Source organism: Saccostrea cucullata, unplaced genomic scaffold, assembly GCF_032062105.1.
Source record: "Saccostrea cucullata isolate Sc308-1 unplaced genomic scaffold, CSIRO_AGI_Scuc_v1 ctg15764, whole genome shotgun sequence".
In the NCBI taxonomy this organism is placed as follows: Eukaryota; Metazoa; Mollusca; class Bivalvia; order Ostreida; family Ostreidae; genus Saccostrea; species Saccostrea cuccullata.
The window spans coordinates 1-13,874 of NW_026918189.1; the positions used below are offsets into that span (position 1 = coordinate 1).

The 13,874-nt window shown below is 31.9% G+C and overlaps 3 long non-coding RNA genes across 3 annotated transcripts; 1 reads left to right on the forward strand and 2 right to left on the reverse strand.

Annotated features, from left to right (window-relative positions):
* Positions 1-1,245: 1,245 nt before the first annotated feature.
* Positions 1,246-5,533, reverse strand: LOC134258947 (uncharacterized). The gene is made up of 3 exons (XR_009990247.1): positions 5,101-5,533; positions 1,522-1,623; positions 1,246-1,368 (listed from the first exon to the last, which is right to left on the reverse strand). It is a non-coding gene; the product is annotated as an uncharacterized LOC134258947 (long non-coding RNA).
* A 510-nt stretch (positions 5,534-6,043) lies between these two features.
* On the forward strand, positions 6,044-6,934 carry LOC134258960 (uncharacterized). Its single transcript, XR_009990250.1, has 3 exons — positions 6,044-6,083; positions 6,261-6,358; positions 6,506-6,934. It is a non-coding gene; the product is annotated as an uncharacterized LOC134258960 (long non-coding RNA).
* A 57-nt stretch (positions 6,935-6,991) lies between these two features.
* LOC134258954 (uncharacterized) lies at positions 6,992-8,439 on the reverse strand. Its single transcript, XR_009990248.1, has 2 exons — positions 7,815-8,439; positions 6,992-7,635 (listed from the first exon to the last, which is right to left on the reverse strand). It is a non-coding gene; the product is annotated as an uncharacterized LOC134258954 (long non-coding RNA).
* Positions 8,440-13,874: the final 5,435 nt, after the last annotated feature.

The window sequence follows — 13,874 nt, forward strand, 5'->3', positions numbered from 1 at the left end:
CTGTATAAAGGACGTTTTTATGTGGTTCTACAACTCAGTTTCTCTCGATGGGTTGTTTCAGTATTTTAAAACTGGTGGATTCACCAACGTCATTTTTAAAATGTTATCGGGAATTTCACCACATTCAATTTTTTGGTGGAACCACCAAATTCCCCACTACTGATATAATACACTTGCTATATCTATTTTATGTAATTTTAGGCATTTGTCTTCGTATTTTCGGTGGACTCACCAAGTTGTTGTATGGTTAGTTCACTAATTTGTAGAATTAACTAGAGAATTAAGTATTGTAAACTCACTCTTGTTTTCTTGGTGGAACCACCAAGATCTATATTTATTTGAAGATATTGATAATTCAAATTGGTGCATTCACCAATTTTTGACTGTTAATGTAGAAAACCGATTAATAATTTGTCTGTTTTAACATAAAAATTGGTGTTCTCACCAATTCTCAATGTATTCAATCATAACAATGAATTAAAAAAATGTTGATTGCTGAAATTGCATTGTCTTCATTTTTCATTTTGAATTCAAAAAAGAGGACACGAATAGAAAATCCTCTTTCTTAATGGAAACAGTTAAAAGTGCTTTTTTTTTATTTCATGCAATTTTTATCTTTCTAATTAATTAAGAATGATTTTTTTTTTCATGCAATTTTTATCTTTCTAATTAATTAAGTTGATTTTTTCCCAAGATAAGAAAAATGTCAGTAATTTTACTCAATTCAAAAGGAGGGGTTATACTTAAAAAGAAAAATCCATGCAAACAAAATTAAATGAAAATATTTAACAACGGAATGTGATCTCCTCCATTTTCCAATGAATGAACATTATTCTGGTTTGATGCAAAATTTATATTTTTAATTTAATATACATATATTTACATCTCTTCTAAATTTATTGAAACATTATGAACTTATCATCCATTTTCATGTTCAATTAACAAGTCTGTCATGCGTTCACAGGGGAAAAAGAAGAAATGAGAATTCGGCATTAAATGAAGGTCAGTTATCAAAATCCCAACCTTTCCTTTTTGGATTTTACAATTAAAAAATAGATTTATCTACTGGGGATGGGGGTAACAAAATAATATTTGTACCTAATTTTCCATTGTAGATCATTTGAAACTTGGATCAGTGAAATGCAAAAAAAGATTGTTCCATGAAGACAGAGGTATTACACAATTATTTCTCAATTTATTCCCACCCCCACCCCCCATCCCCGAAAAATGACTTGGGCTTAATTACTTGTTTGGATAAAATATAACTTTTATTAAAAAAAAATACCATTTGTATTGTCAAACTTCATTTCCATGATTATGGAGTCACCCATGTGGCGCAGCTAGTACTTGAGAGTTTCAGCTTTTTTTCTGAAAATTATAGTGTATATTTCTGAATATGTTGAAATGTTGAATTTCATTATTTACAATAAGGGCAAACAATTTCTTTAAAAAAATAGCATTATTTTTTAGGCCAAACTCTGAACACAGAAACTTTGGTTGAGATGATCTTGGGAGCATCACCTGAAGTTGATGAATTCAAGAAGTATAGACGCTTGTCTAAATATCATCCAAAAGACAAGTTTATCTCCGCCTCCTTGGATCAATCACTGGCCAAGATTCAAACTAAAATAAGTAAAAGACAAAGAGAATTGAAAAATATGTTGCAGGACATGCCTAATGATCTAGCTGAAAAGGACAAAATTCAGTTACTGAAGGAACATGCTGAAACCCTCTTGTGTCATTGGGGCATTTACTTTTTCTAAAGATAAGGGTGAAAGAATTTGTCTAAAACTCATAAATGTCTAATCAATGGATACAAGTTTTCCCCTGCATCCTCATGGTTTCACATACATGTATATGATATAACACATAAACTTTTATCTACTTTTCTCACATAAAAATATTTATTTTTTATATAGTAATTTATGATTATTTAATTATTAATTAAATAGTTCCATGAAATTATGAATCCATACATTTGCATAAGAGGAAAATATATTCCTTTTAGCATTGTTTAGCATAAAGCCTTATAGATTTCTTTAATTGGGACTTCAAATAATACACATGCATATAAGTATTAAAGAAACATGGGTACCTATTTAAAAATGTACAGACTGAACATCCTCCTGAAAAGCATTGGAGAGATTTTGCTACATCTTGTTCATTTTCAGAGATAATACAGATCTAATTTTATATTTCAGCAAAAGCTTTCAAAATTATTTTCAGCAATGCAGGGGTTCAAAAATCCTCAAGCCCGACGTCCCGGACTAACCAATTCCGGATCCGGACTCGGCATTTAGAATTCGCCTAAGTCCTGGGACTTGGCTATATTTCTTGTTTATCTTTTTTTATAAGCAAATTAATGATCTTAAAGCTAAAATAAAAGCAAATTCTCAAATGTAATAGGTGAAAATGTGGGTTTGTGGGCGTTAAAATACCCATAAAACATTACGAACGTTTCGAAAATACAATCCGTCTTTTTATTTTCTGTTGCGGTTAGATTCTTGCTTTTACCCAATTCCTCATGTTTCCTCCTATATGACAAAAAGCAATGAGTTTCTTAAATTTCGGTTTTAGATGTGACTAACAGCACATTCTAATTTCTTCTTATTGTAACAGATGGTTTATTCAGTAGTGAGTATTTGTAAAAGTTATTGTAATGTACCAGTAATCTATCAGTCTGGTATTGTGTTAAAATAATCATGACAGTTTATGGAGGAAAAATAAAACATATATATTAATGCATATAGTCTTTATTCATTCAACGCAACAAATGAAAATAAATTATAAGTTACATAAATTAAATGATGTATAGGTAAATATGGACTCTAAAATTTCTTCCTCGGACTTGCCTAAAATTTACTCTTCAAGTCCTGGACTTGACCATGACAAAAAAAATTTTGAACCCCTGTCAATGTTCAACAATACCAAATACACCTGTCAGCAATTAAGTTAAGTGATATCTTTACATCAGCCTGCTTGCTAACCTCCACTTTTATAGAAAATATAAAAGAATAGAATTTTTTGAGAAGATAACTTCTCATTATTTATAGGTGGACTTATAGTTTTAATTAGCATTGCATTTTTTTCGTTACTACCTATTTTCAAATATTCTGTAGCATTAAAATTTCTTAGACAATGAAGATTAACTTGTTCTGTGTCACTACATACATAGAGAATAATACATACCCTTTTCCATATATCACATCCTGTATCAGCCCGAGACACCAATATCAGCCAGAGGGCCGAGGGCCCGAGGGCTGATACAGGATGTGATGTGGAGAAGGGTATGTATTAATATGTTTATTACATACTTGGTAATAAAATACAGCATAACTTATTTGAGAAGAAAATAAGTAAATAAGACTTCTTACATACATGTGCATGATCTATTGTCTCATACGATTTGGGTTTTTTATTACTTCTATTTCAATGCACTCGATCCGTAATTTGAAAATTATCTATTAGACTATTACATGCATCTGTAAATTAAGATTAACCTTATTTTCCAAAATAAAAAAAAAGAGAATATGAACCCACCAAAAATTGTATATGATCACAAGTACATCATGTACTGTTTTTGTGGTTTAATTTACTAAGGGTCTGATACTGACGTCACAATAGCCATATCAGCCCTGAAGGGCTGATATGGATTTGGGGGGCTGATATAGGCTGCAAATCCATATCAGCCCTGCAGGGCTGATACGGCTATTGTGACATCAGCTATATCACATATGCAGAAAATCTGTATTTATTACTAAGTGTGTAATAAAAGGCAACACAATATGCAAATGTGAGAATTTGCAATCAATACGATCGATGTATCGTTGTATTGTTCCACCTCTAATAGAGTAATTTTTGTTTGGAGATTCATACATGTGATAATTTTAAGACAAAATACTGTAGAAGAGTCTTGATAATACTGGACTTTGGATGAAAATACTGAACATTGTTATACCATTGTATATACAAAGAATTCGTTGAAACCATGCAATCAGGAACTACGATCGTATTCCCAATCTCATTCGTTTTTCCCTATACATGGTTACATCATCTAAACATCCGACATCTTTCTTTTTGTGTAATACTAAATAATGATCGCTAAAATGTTTAATTTCATTCCAACGAGTCCTTATATTAAGTGCCGAATTGAGTCAGAATTACCAAACTTCCCGCCAAGAAGCTACAAAGTTAAAAATAATTACAGGGTTTTCCAGTGAAAATTGTCGAAAATTTGAACATCGGTTAATTCTTTTTTTCCCCAGAAAACTTTATTAGTCCGTTCAGACTAATTAGCTACAATTTTTATTAGTCCGAATGAAAATGTGTTAGTCTGAGACTAACGGACTAACGTTAATGTTGAAACCTGCTCAGGCACTAGATGAATGAATGCATTGGCTAACCAATAGATTTTTAAGGCACTTTTCCAAGGGCAAGTACAAGTAAATGACCAAAATTCACTTGCCCTGCATGGATTTTTGCTTGCCAGAACATATTATACATATATCACATGGGTTTGAGGGTAACATAGCAGAATATTTGCCCCGTGTATTAGGAATGCCCTAAAACTTGTGCTGTGTTTATTTTAGAATTGTACAGTGTTATTCATTTAATTTATATTTGGATGATATGCAATTAATTAACTCTCGATCTTTATAATTTATTAGAAGTATGACAAGAAAAACATTTGTTTACTTTCTGCCTTGATTTCAATTTCCACATGTGCCTCAAAAATGCTTTACCAAAAGAATATCAACATTAGATATTTGAGTACTTAGTTTTTCAAAGATGGTGTAATTTGTGACACTGTACACATTCATGTGACGCCACTGAGGGTATACTACTTTATACATGTATACGAGACTCTCCGTTTTCAGTAGGTTTAGTTCAGACTTAAACATGCTAGATACTCATATGATTTCTCAAATAACACATTTATAAAATGCACATCATCATTCTATAAAAGTAAAATAAGAATTCTTTGTTAACAACATCATACAGAGCAAAACAAGGTTAATGCGTAATATTGCCTCGTTATGAAGATTCAACATGTGCTCTTCCCATTCACAACAAATTATCCAAAAATATCCATACATATACCTTTATTACGAGATTTCTTTATTATTTCGCATCCCCTGCATTCTCACAGCTATCACAATTTTCTTGACAACGCATACGGCATGTCCACTAGCCTTGTAAAAGCACACATATTCCGTCATTCATCTTCTTCTCGCATGGCCCCACGAGGTTTTGTCAAGCGTTGCAGGGACGTTGACTTCCATTCAGACGACGAAGAAACTTTTACCGTTTTTATTTACAGGGGATTTTTAAAAATATTTTAACGACAAAAATTCATAAAAATAAAATAAATAAAAATATTTAATTGCGTATTTGGAAAATAACACAAAGGAAAATTTCTTTTTCAAGAATCCGTTTTAACTCATACGTCATGGGCGTGGTTTCACGTCAAAATCGTTTGTGACGTCATAATTCATTTACATAGACACGCCCATACATTGCCTTAACTTACCTGCGTGTATCTTAGTGTAGTCTACTTGTGTGCTTAGTTATACTTAAATCGGACAAACATTGTAGGAGAAGTAGCATTTTGAAAGAATTTCACAGAAATGTATATTTTTTGGTAAACCATGGTAACACCGTTTATCAAAATCAAAAACCGATGCACAGAATAATGTGTCTAAGTGTAGTCTACTTGTGTGCCAAGCTATATTGAAATCAGACCGAAACTGTAGGAGGAGTAGCATTTTGGAAAATTGTTTACAGACAGACAGACAGACAGACGGACGGACGGACGACGGACGCATTACTATCGCATAAGCTCTTCTGGTCTTTGACCAATAGAGCTAAAAAATCAAACGTACACAAGCTTTGCAATTAATAAATACACTACTATTGCTATGAATACACTGCTACAATAAAGATGGATTTCGTTTGTAGATTCTCCCTAATACCTCAATTCTAAAAAGAGAACGGGCTTTATTACATTTACACAATTCTATGAAGAACGATGCTGGTGTCTGTGTGGTTGCAGTGATTATGACTTAACACCAGTAAAACATAAAGTAAGTTGTTTTGAATTTCATTGTTCTTTATTTTAATAATTCTTACACTAAACATATCAAATATATAATTGTAAAAAATAATACAATATTCAGTACTGTCATGTATTGTTGAACATGTGTACTGGTGAAATGTTTATTTTTATTGTTGCTAAATAAATCATTTAATTCTTGTCTCAGGTTGATGCTGATGACATGAATCCCCTAGAATTAAATGGCTGTTGTAAAAGAATGTGTGATTTCTGACATGGAGACATCTGTCTCCCACCCATGGTCAGGTGCTTAAAATTGTTATTTTACATCTTATATTGATATTATGAATTCACATCATCAGTTAATTTCAGAATTTCAAATGGCTATTATCAAACAGATGTTTGTATTTACATTCTTAAAGTATCTTAAATACTGATGTTTGCTTTATATAGAAGATATTGCAAGAGATCATGATTATGGAGAGCATGTACCGGTATCCTTCTCAGCAACGCAGATGCATCAACTCAGACAGATTTCAGCATGACTGATACAGACAATTTGCAGCAAAATGCAAAACAGTATAATGATCCAGATACACTCCCCAGAGATCCAAATATTGCTCACTTGAGGATTCGTGTAGAGAGAGCTATTGGTAGATTGAAATCTTTTCGAATTTTGTCAAAAACTAAGCCACTAAATCTAAAACCTGCAGCAAATCAAATTCTTACTGTATCTGCATTTTTGTGCAAACTTCAAAATCTACTTGTAAAGAATTAATTATTATGAGGGAAAAATGCTTCAGATTTGTAAAATGTTTATGTTTAAAAGTCTCAAATAATTGTATTAAAACAACTAGACATACAATGTATATTATATATATTAGATGCATTTCATTTTAAAAATTATTATTTTAATTATTGACTGAAAGCTAATTAAACATTCTTTATCTTTTAAAATTAAATGTAGCTTATAAGAAATACTTTATGTACTATTAGTGCTACAAAGTTTCAAACATAAACCGTCCTGAAGTGAAAGTAGTACTGTGGTTTCATCATTATTCGTTGAGCACCAATTTTCGTGGGTTTCATTATTGAGCAGATCCACGAATTCAAATGTTCATTGAATTACGAAATATGACATTCATTTGTACAGGCAATGCTTTTGTCCACGAAATTACGTATCCTCGAAAACGTATGTTTTACAAAATCCACGAAAATTGAGGCCAATGAAAATTTATGAAACCACAGTAGTTAAAAGTTATAAAATTGAAGCTACTCTTTATGTACATTGTATAATGATTCAATACTCAATGCTATACATTGTAATAAAATTAATTGCCAATGCTCTTAAATGTCTAAGTTTCTGTGTGTATCTCAAAACCAGCACGCTTTATGTGTGGATATTATACAATGCGGGCACAATGGATGGTTGTTGGGTATGATCAATCTTCTATCTATCTTGCTTATTTCACTTGGTATGGAATTTTTGTATAGGCCTCGGTGCTTTGGTCTCTGTGCCTTTCACAGAAAACTTGGACAATGAGAAAATGAAGGCAACACAATACTACATGCTCCAATATATCCTGTAGTAAAAAAAGAAGAAATTAGAAAATGTGTATATAATGTTAATTAACTATATGTTAATTAATTATAATTATGTTTTCAAAATTTATCATCCTAAAAACTTTCATGTACTCAAAAATCAAATTTTTCATTCAAAAGCTTTAAAAACAAAATATGAAAATTTAGGAATATGTCCTACCATATGAAGATAATAACCATTGATTGCCTTGCTTGTAATTTAATACACATGCAGAACTCCACCGACACTTCTGCATGAGGTAAACTAAGACATCAAAAGATCCTACATCTGGTATCTGTGACAAATCCTTGTTCGTATATAAAAATAAAACTCATTCAATCGTAAAACTATTTCAACTTCCAATTCTTTTCTCAATATATGTAAGTTATATAAATAAATGTTTTTAAATTAATTTATTTTTCTTTGTGCTGCCTATATGTTTCTCTAACTGTAAGATCAACTAAGTTGTGCTTATGAATTATTATGTGTTTTTTTTATGATTTTACTCAACTGTGAATATTGGCCAGGGTAACTCAATCTGTTTAACGCCTAACTAGGGATGCAGGAGTTTTATATATATGTAGGTCCAATTCCCTATATATTTTCTCTTTTCTTCTTTCGGTATTTAGACTCAAATGATATATCTACTAAATGAATTATATTTAAGGAATTTTTTTTCTCTGATTTCACACTTATTTTTTGTAGCTATGTAGACACTTAGAGGGGTAATGCAGAAATATAAGGGTCCTTGAAAAAATGCATATTGGGCAAGGCGTAAGCCGAGCCCAAAATGTTTTTTCGAGAACCCCACATATTTCTGTTTTTAGTACTCCTCTAAGTGTCTACATAATGAATTATCCAATCAAAGATTCTTTAAAATATTTTTTTTGTATTAGTAAATCGTTCCGTAACAATTGTTTACATTGCGACATCATTTAATGTGTATATGAGATCAATTTTTATTCTCTTTGTGTGTTCAAATGAAAACACCATATTGATTATGATCTGTGAAGTATAGCACGTGGAGGGGGCATTTAATTTGATGTGTGGTGGGTAGGTCACGCGGAGGGGGCACATTAGCAATATGATGTGGGTAAACAGCATAACATCGTTTCATGCAGTATTCTTTTCGACCAATGAATTTCAAAGATTTTTATCAGAGGCAGGATAAAGGAACTTCAACACTTCATACTATACAGTCTTGTTTTAAATATTTAGTAAAATATTTAAATATTTGACCATGCTAAATACTCAGTAAATAGCTATTATAACATGTTTGATCTTGAAGTAACTCCACTCCTCCTATTATTTACTGATATTCCGCTTTTTCATGTTTTTGTTTTGATATTTCAAGTAAACGTCACAAAACCGAAAGTTACCATGTGGAAAATTTTAGTGAAGGCGCGAGTAAAAATCGATTAAAAACGGTGTTGGATGTAATTAATTTCCTAAGATTATAAAAGAACCTTTGGCGCAAATAAATAAAATTTAATTGATTCGTCATTTAAAAAGGTTTTTTCAGTGTTTGTGAAGTAACCAAATTTATTTTAAAAAATGTGTTGGATGTAATTAATTTGCTATTGTTGACAACGAAATAAACAGATTCAAATTTCAAAAGAATATTTCTGCTTTTACAGTATAATAAAAAGCTAACTTGAAAAAAAAAATCTCGACTTCTCTTTTCTGAATTGTGGTTGTTGGCTTTGGTTTGATGTTCTCCGTTGTTTCTTATTTTTTCTGGACATTTCAACTTCTTCCCTAGAACAACTGTGCTAAGTTCAAGAAATCATGCCATAAAACATCATTGGGTAAATGGAATTCAAACTAATTGAAATGAAATACCACACTTTTTTATTGGGAGAGTATCAATAAAGAATTATTATTTGGTAGCATCTGATAAAAGACTAATGCACTGACAAAGTATGGATTCACATTTGTTCAAATCAAAACGCGGGTGGTAGTTTGGGAGTACAATAAGAGATCAAGGGTTAAAACTGGGATATATAGGGAAAAAATAAAATTATTCTTCTCCAGAATAGAGCGATATAACTGTTATAACTATTTCATGGGAAAGGCACGTTAAGAGCAACATGGCTGTAAAATAATAAAACAGATGAAAAATGCCCGCTTGATATGTTTTACATTATTAAAGATATTCTACACCATTTTGGAGGAACTGAGTGGAAAGCTCAAATACCCTTTGTCTGTTGTCTGTTTATAAACTTTTCAGATTTTCAACTTCATCTATGAACCTCTTGACCAATTTTAGCAAAGTCAATATCAAACATTTATATGTAAAGAGAAAAGAAATTAACTGTTTAAACCAAGGACAAATCTATTTCATGGGGGCAGTATGCGAAAATAAAGTGGAAGTCAATAAATGAAATCATGGGCCAGAAAATATCAAAAATGAGTGTAGTGACTGTGTAGTGACTGTATACATTCTTGTTTGTTCAAATTGTGACCTCAGGAGTAGAGTGAGCCACAATTCTGTTATTCGATTTCTTACAATTAAGCTCACCTAAGGTACTCCGGTGATCTATTGCTATCTGTTCTTGTCCGTTGTAGTGTGTCATACACACATATTTGATCATTTTTTTTTATTTTATGAAACTGTGCAACCAATTTTAATCAATATATATAGCATATATACCAGTATATAGCAGATTTGATGAATGAGAAGAAAATATGTGGTTTTTCATGTTTCTTGTTTTCCTAGGGCTTGAGGGATTGGACCAAAACCACATAAACTAAGATAATCTTTAAAAATGTTATTCTTTTCTACTGGACATCAAGCAGTCAAGTTGTTGGCATGATTGGAATTGACATTGGATCCTCCATCAACATTGTGCAATTCGTGTTCCCCTGGTTAGGTGCACCTGTGCTTGGGCGGGGATATAGATTATATAGTGAAAGTTCATTTAAAAATCTTCTTTTCTGATCCTGAGTATAAAACAATTTTAGTTTATAGTTATGATAAGGAATTATGTCTCTTTCAAAGCCGTGAATTCCATAGTCTCTGGGTCAGGAGTTTTGGTGTAATTAAGGGCGGGGCTCTATTGATTATATAATGGAATTGCTTAATTTTTTAAAAAGTCCTGGATGTTAAACAAATTGGCTATATTCATAATTATGATGAGCAATGGTCCTTGTTCCAGAATTGTGAATTTCATAGCCCCTGTGCCAGGGGTTCTGGTGTTAGTGCTGAGATTTAATAATAATATAGTAAAATGCATTAATTTCCTCTGATCTTGGGTGTCAAACAATCTAGCTACATACGTAGTGATGATGAGCAAATGTCCTTATTTCAGAATGGAAAATTTCATGATCCAAGAGTCGGGGGTTCTGGTGTTCAGGGAGGGATCTATTAATTATTTAGTGAAAGTGCATTTATTATTTGAAAATCTTTTCTTGTCTATCCCTTGTTGTAAAACAAACGTATTACTTACATGTATTTCTGATGAGCAAGGGTTTTTTTCTGATAAAATTGCAGGTTTCACAGTCCATGAGTCATGCTTTGCTCCTGGATATTTAGGTAGTTCATCTATGAAATATTCATGATGGGTCCTTCTTCCAAAATTGTGAATTACAAAGCCACTGGGTCATGGGTTCTATAGACGGGGGCTTTCTTATGGATAAAATGAAATTGAATTAATGCTTTAAAATCTGTTCCTTGGTATAATAAAAAATGTATGATGCGAAAGGGAGCCTTTTTCGGAAATTGTGAAATGCATGGTCAGAGTCATAGGTTCCTTTGGAGTGGGGTAATATCAATTATTGCTAATAACTACTGATAACATGTTATTGAAATACATTTTGTGTGTTCCCTTCCCTGGTAATTGGTATAGATAATAACTCAAATAATCAAACGTAACATTTGAAGTGTAAAGATAAGCAATTATGCTTCTATCAGATTTTTGAATGTCATAGACTCAGATTTCGATCTCAAACCAAATTCAATTGTTGGAAAGTTGTTATATGAGGTTCAGGTGACCTATAAGGCCCATGGGCCCCTTGTTTTAAAACACATAATACGAAAAAAGCTTAAAAGCCAGTTTATATTTTCTCATGACAATGGAGCATGGTCAGAATCACACTTAATCTCGCTGCACTTAGAATTCAAACACTACGTCTATGACGTCACTGACGTCAGACTGCAGGGTAAAGAGAAACAAATATGTGGATTGTGCAATTTCACAATATATCTCAATGGTGGCAAGATCTTTAATTTTTTTAATAATATTTTCTGAAATTAAATGTTTAAAAAACAATTTTAGAATTTAGAATAAAATTACACAAAAACTGTTGATTTTAACAACGTTTAACACATATATCATCACCGATTAGGACGTGATATGTCTTTTTAGTCATGTGACATGTGTCCTGTTTCCCGTTTAACCTATCAAATTATGTTCATTCTGTATATAACATCTTTAGCAAAAAAAAAAAAAGAGAAAGAAATAAGTACATTTTATTTTTAAAAAAATAAATGAATAAACACAACAAAACAAGCCAGTGAACAACTAGTCATACAAGCATAGTCCAAATATATATGGTTAGCTTACAATCATACTGGCATAATACTGCACAAATAAAAACACACATTTATATTTAATTCCCTGAAATTGCACAAATCTCTATAACATTGGAATGTATCTGGCTTCCACTCTCATACTTTCGGGTAACTCTTTTTTCTTCGATCTATTTCCTGCCCAATAGCCACATGATAATAGCTGTATATGTAATATTTCCCTCGGCTCATTTAATTTCCTTCATTGCAGATTTCTTGCAAGGAAATATTCCCTATGGCCCCCAAACACAAATTACCAGAGGGCGTGTCCCTTTGTCTCATGAAGTCCACCTATTGGTCCTCGCCCTGCATCTCCTTGACGTCAAGTTTTGTGTCTCTAGGCAACGATCGGTACTGGTGTTGGTCTACCCATGTCCTCTATGACGAGACTTAGTGAAAGGAGCCTTTCCAGCGTAGCATTTTTGATATTAAGAAAAGGAAGCGGGACCTAATTTATACGAGAAATATTTATAATGACATCACACAAAACAGTCATTCCTCAAATACCAGAAAATGAAATAATTTTTAACTTAAAATTGTATTAGCATAATAAACACTAATACAATTTATCAATGCATTTAAAAAAAAATGCTAGTTAAATCCCACTAACAGGTTATCTTAAATCACTGATCGCAAGGAACTTGTCGACATTACGTCTATGTAATAAAATGACGTATTCATGTGCTGTGAGAGGCAGGTAAAGTAATTTTTTTACGATGAAAAGTGCAATATTATTTACAGATTTTAGATGGGCTTTTAATACCAATATAAAATTTTCATATAATGTGATTCCTGATTAACTATCAACAGAATGTATTTAATTAATTTTATCGTGCTTATATGTACCTGTTTGGTATTTTTAGCATCGAGGTGGGTGGCTTATTAAATTGCCTTTTTGCAAGGGCATACACTTTATAGATCTTAGCCATTTTTATATAATTAAAGGATATTCTCCTTATCTTGAAAATTGCTGATTCTTTCTTTAAATCCAGAGAGTTACTTAATGAGGACATAAAATACTTGGTAAAGGTCAAGCTAATTTTGACATGAACCCTATTACATGATATTTTAACTAACAAAATGCGAATTCTATCGAAAGCAGCAGCGCTTTCCAAAAAAGTACAAAGAATGCAGAAACGATGAATAACTTATTTGTTTTTTTTTTTTATTTTAACTAGGGTATGCCTTTGATATTGAAATTTGCTCATGACTTCCGTACACATACAGTACACATACTATGCACTTAAGGTAATTCGAACGTCACGATTTAAACCTTCCGCGCAACCGGAACTTCCAACTAAGAGGGTTGTCGTTAGACGCTGATGTTAATTTTATAAAACAATGAATTCAATAAAAATATATAACACAATTTTGTTCATAAACATGTTTACTGATTATAAAACTTATATGTCGTTGTTTACCTTCTTCTTCTTTTTTTACATACATTTTACGACATTAAGTTGAGAGGTAAACGAATGGCGTCACCATGGGTAAAGTAAACAAAAGAAAAGGCATCGGTTTTAAAAGCCAAAAACAACAGAGAAAACTTGATAATATTTTACACAGTTTACAAGATCGCTGGTCGACATTTTCTATTTTTTCTGAGCATAATTATTTTCAACGTTCTCGATATTCGGTTTCTACTCCCTATACACTGTCTGATGTCGCAG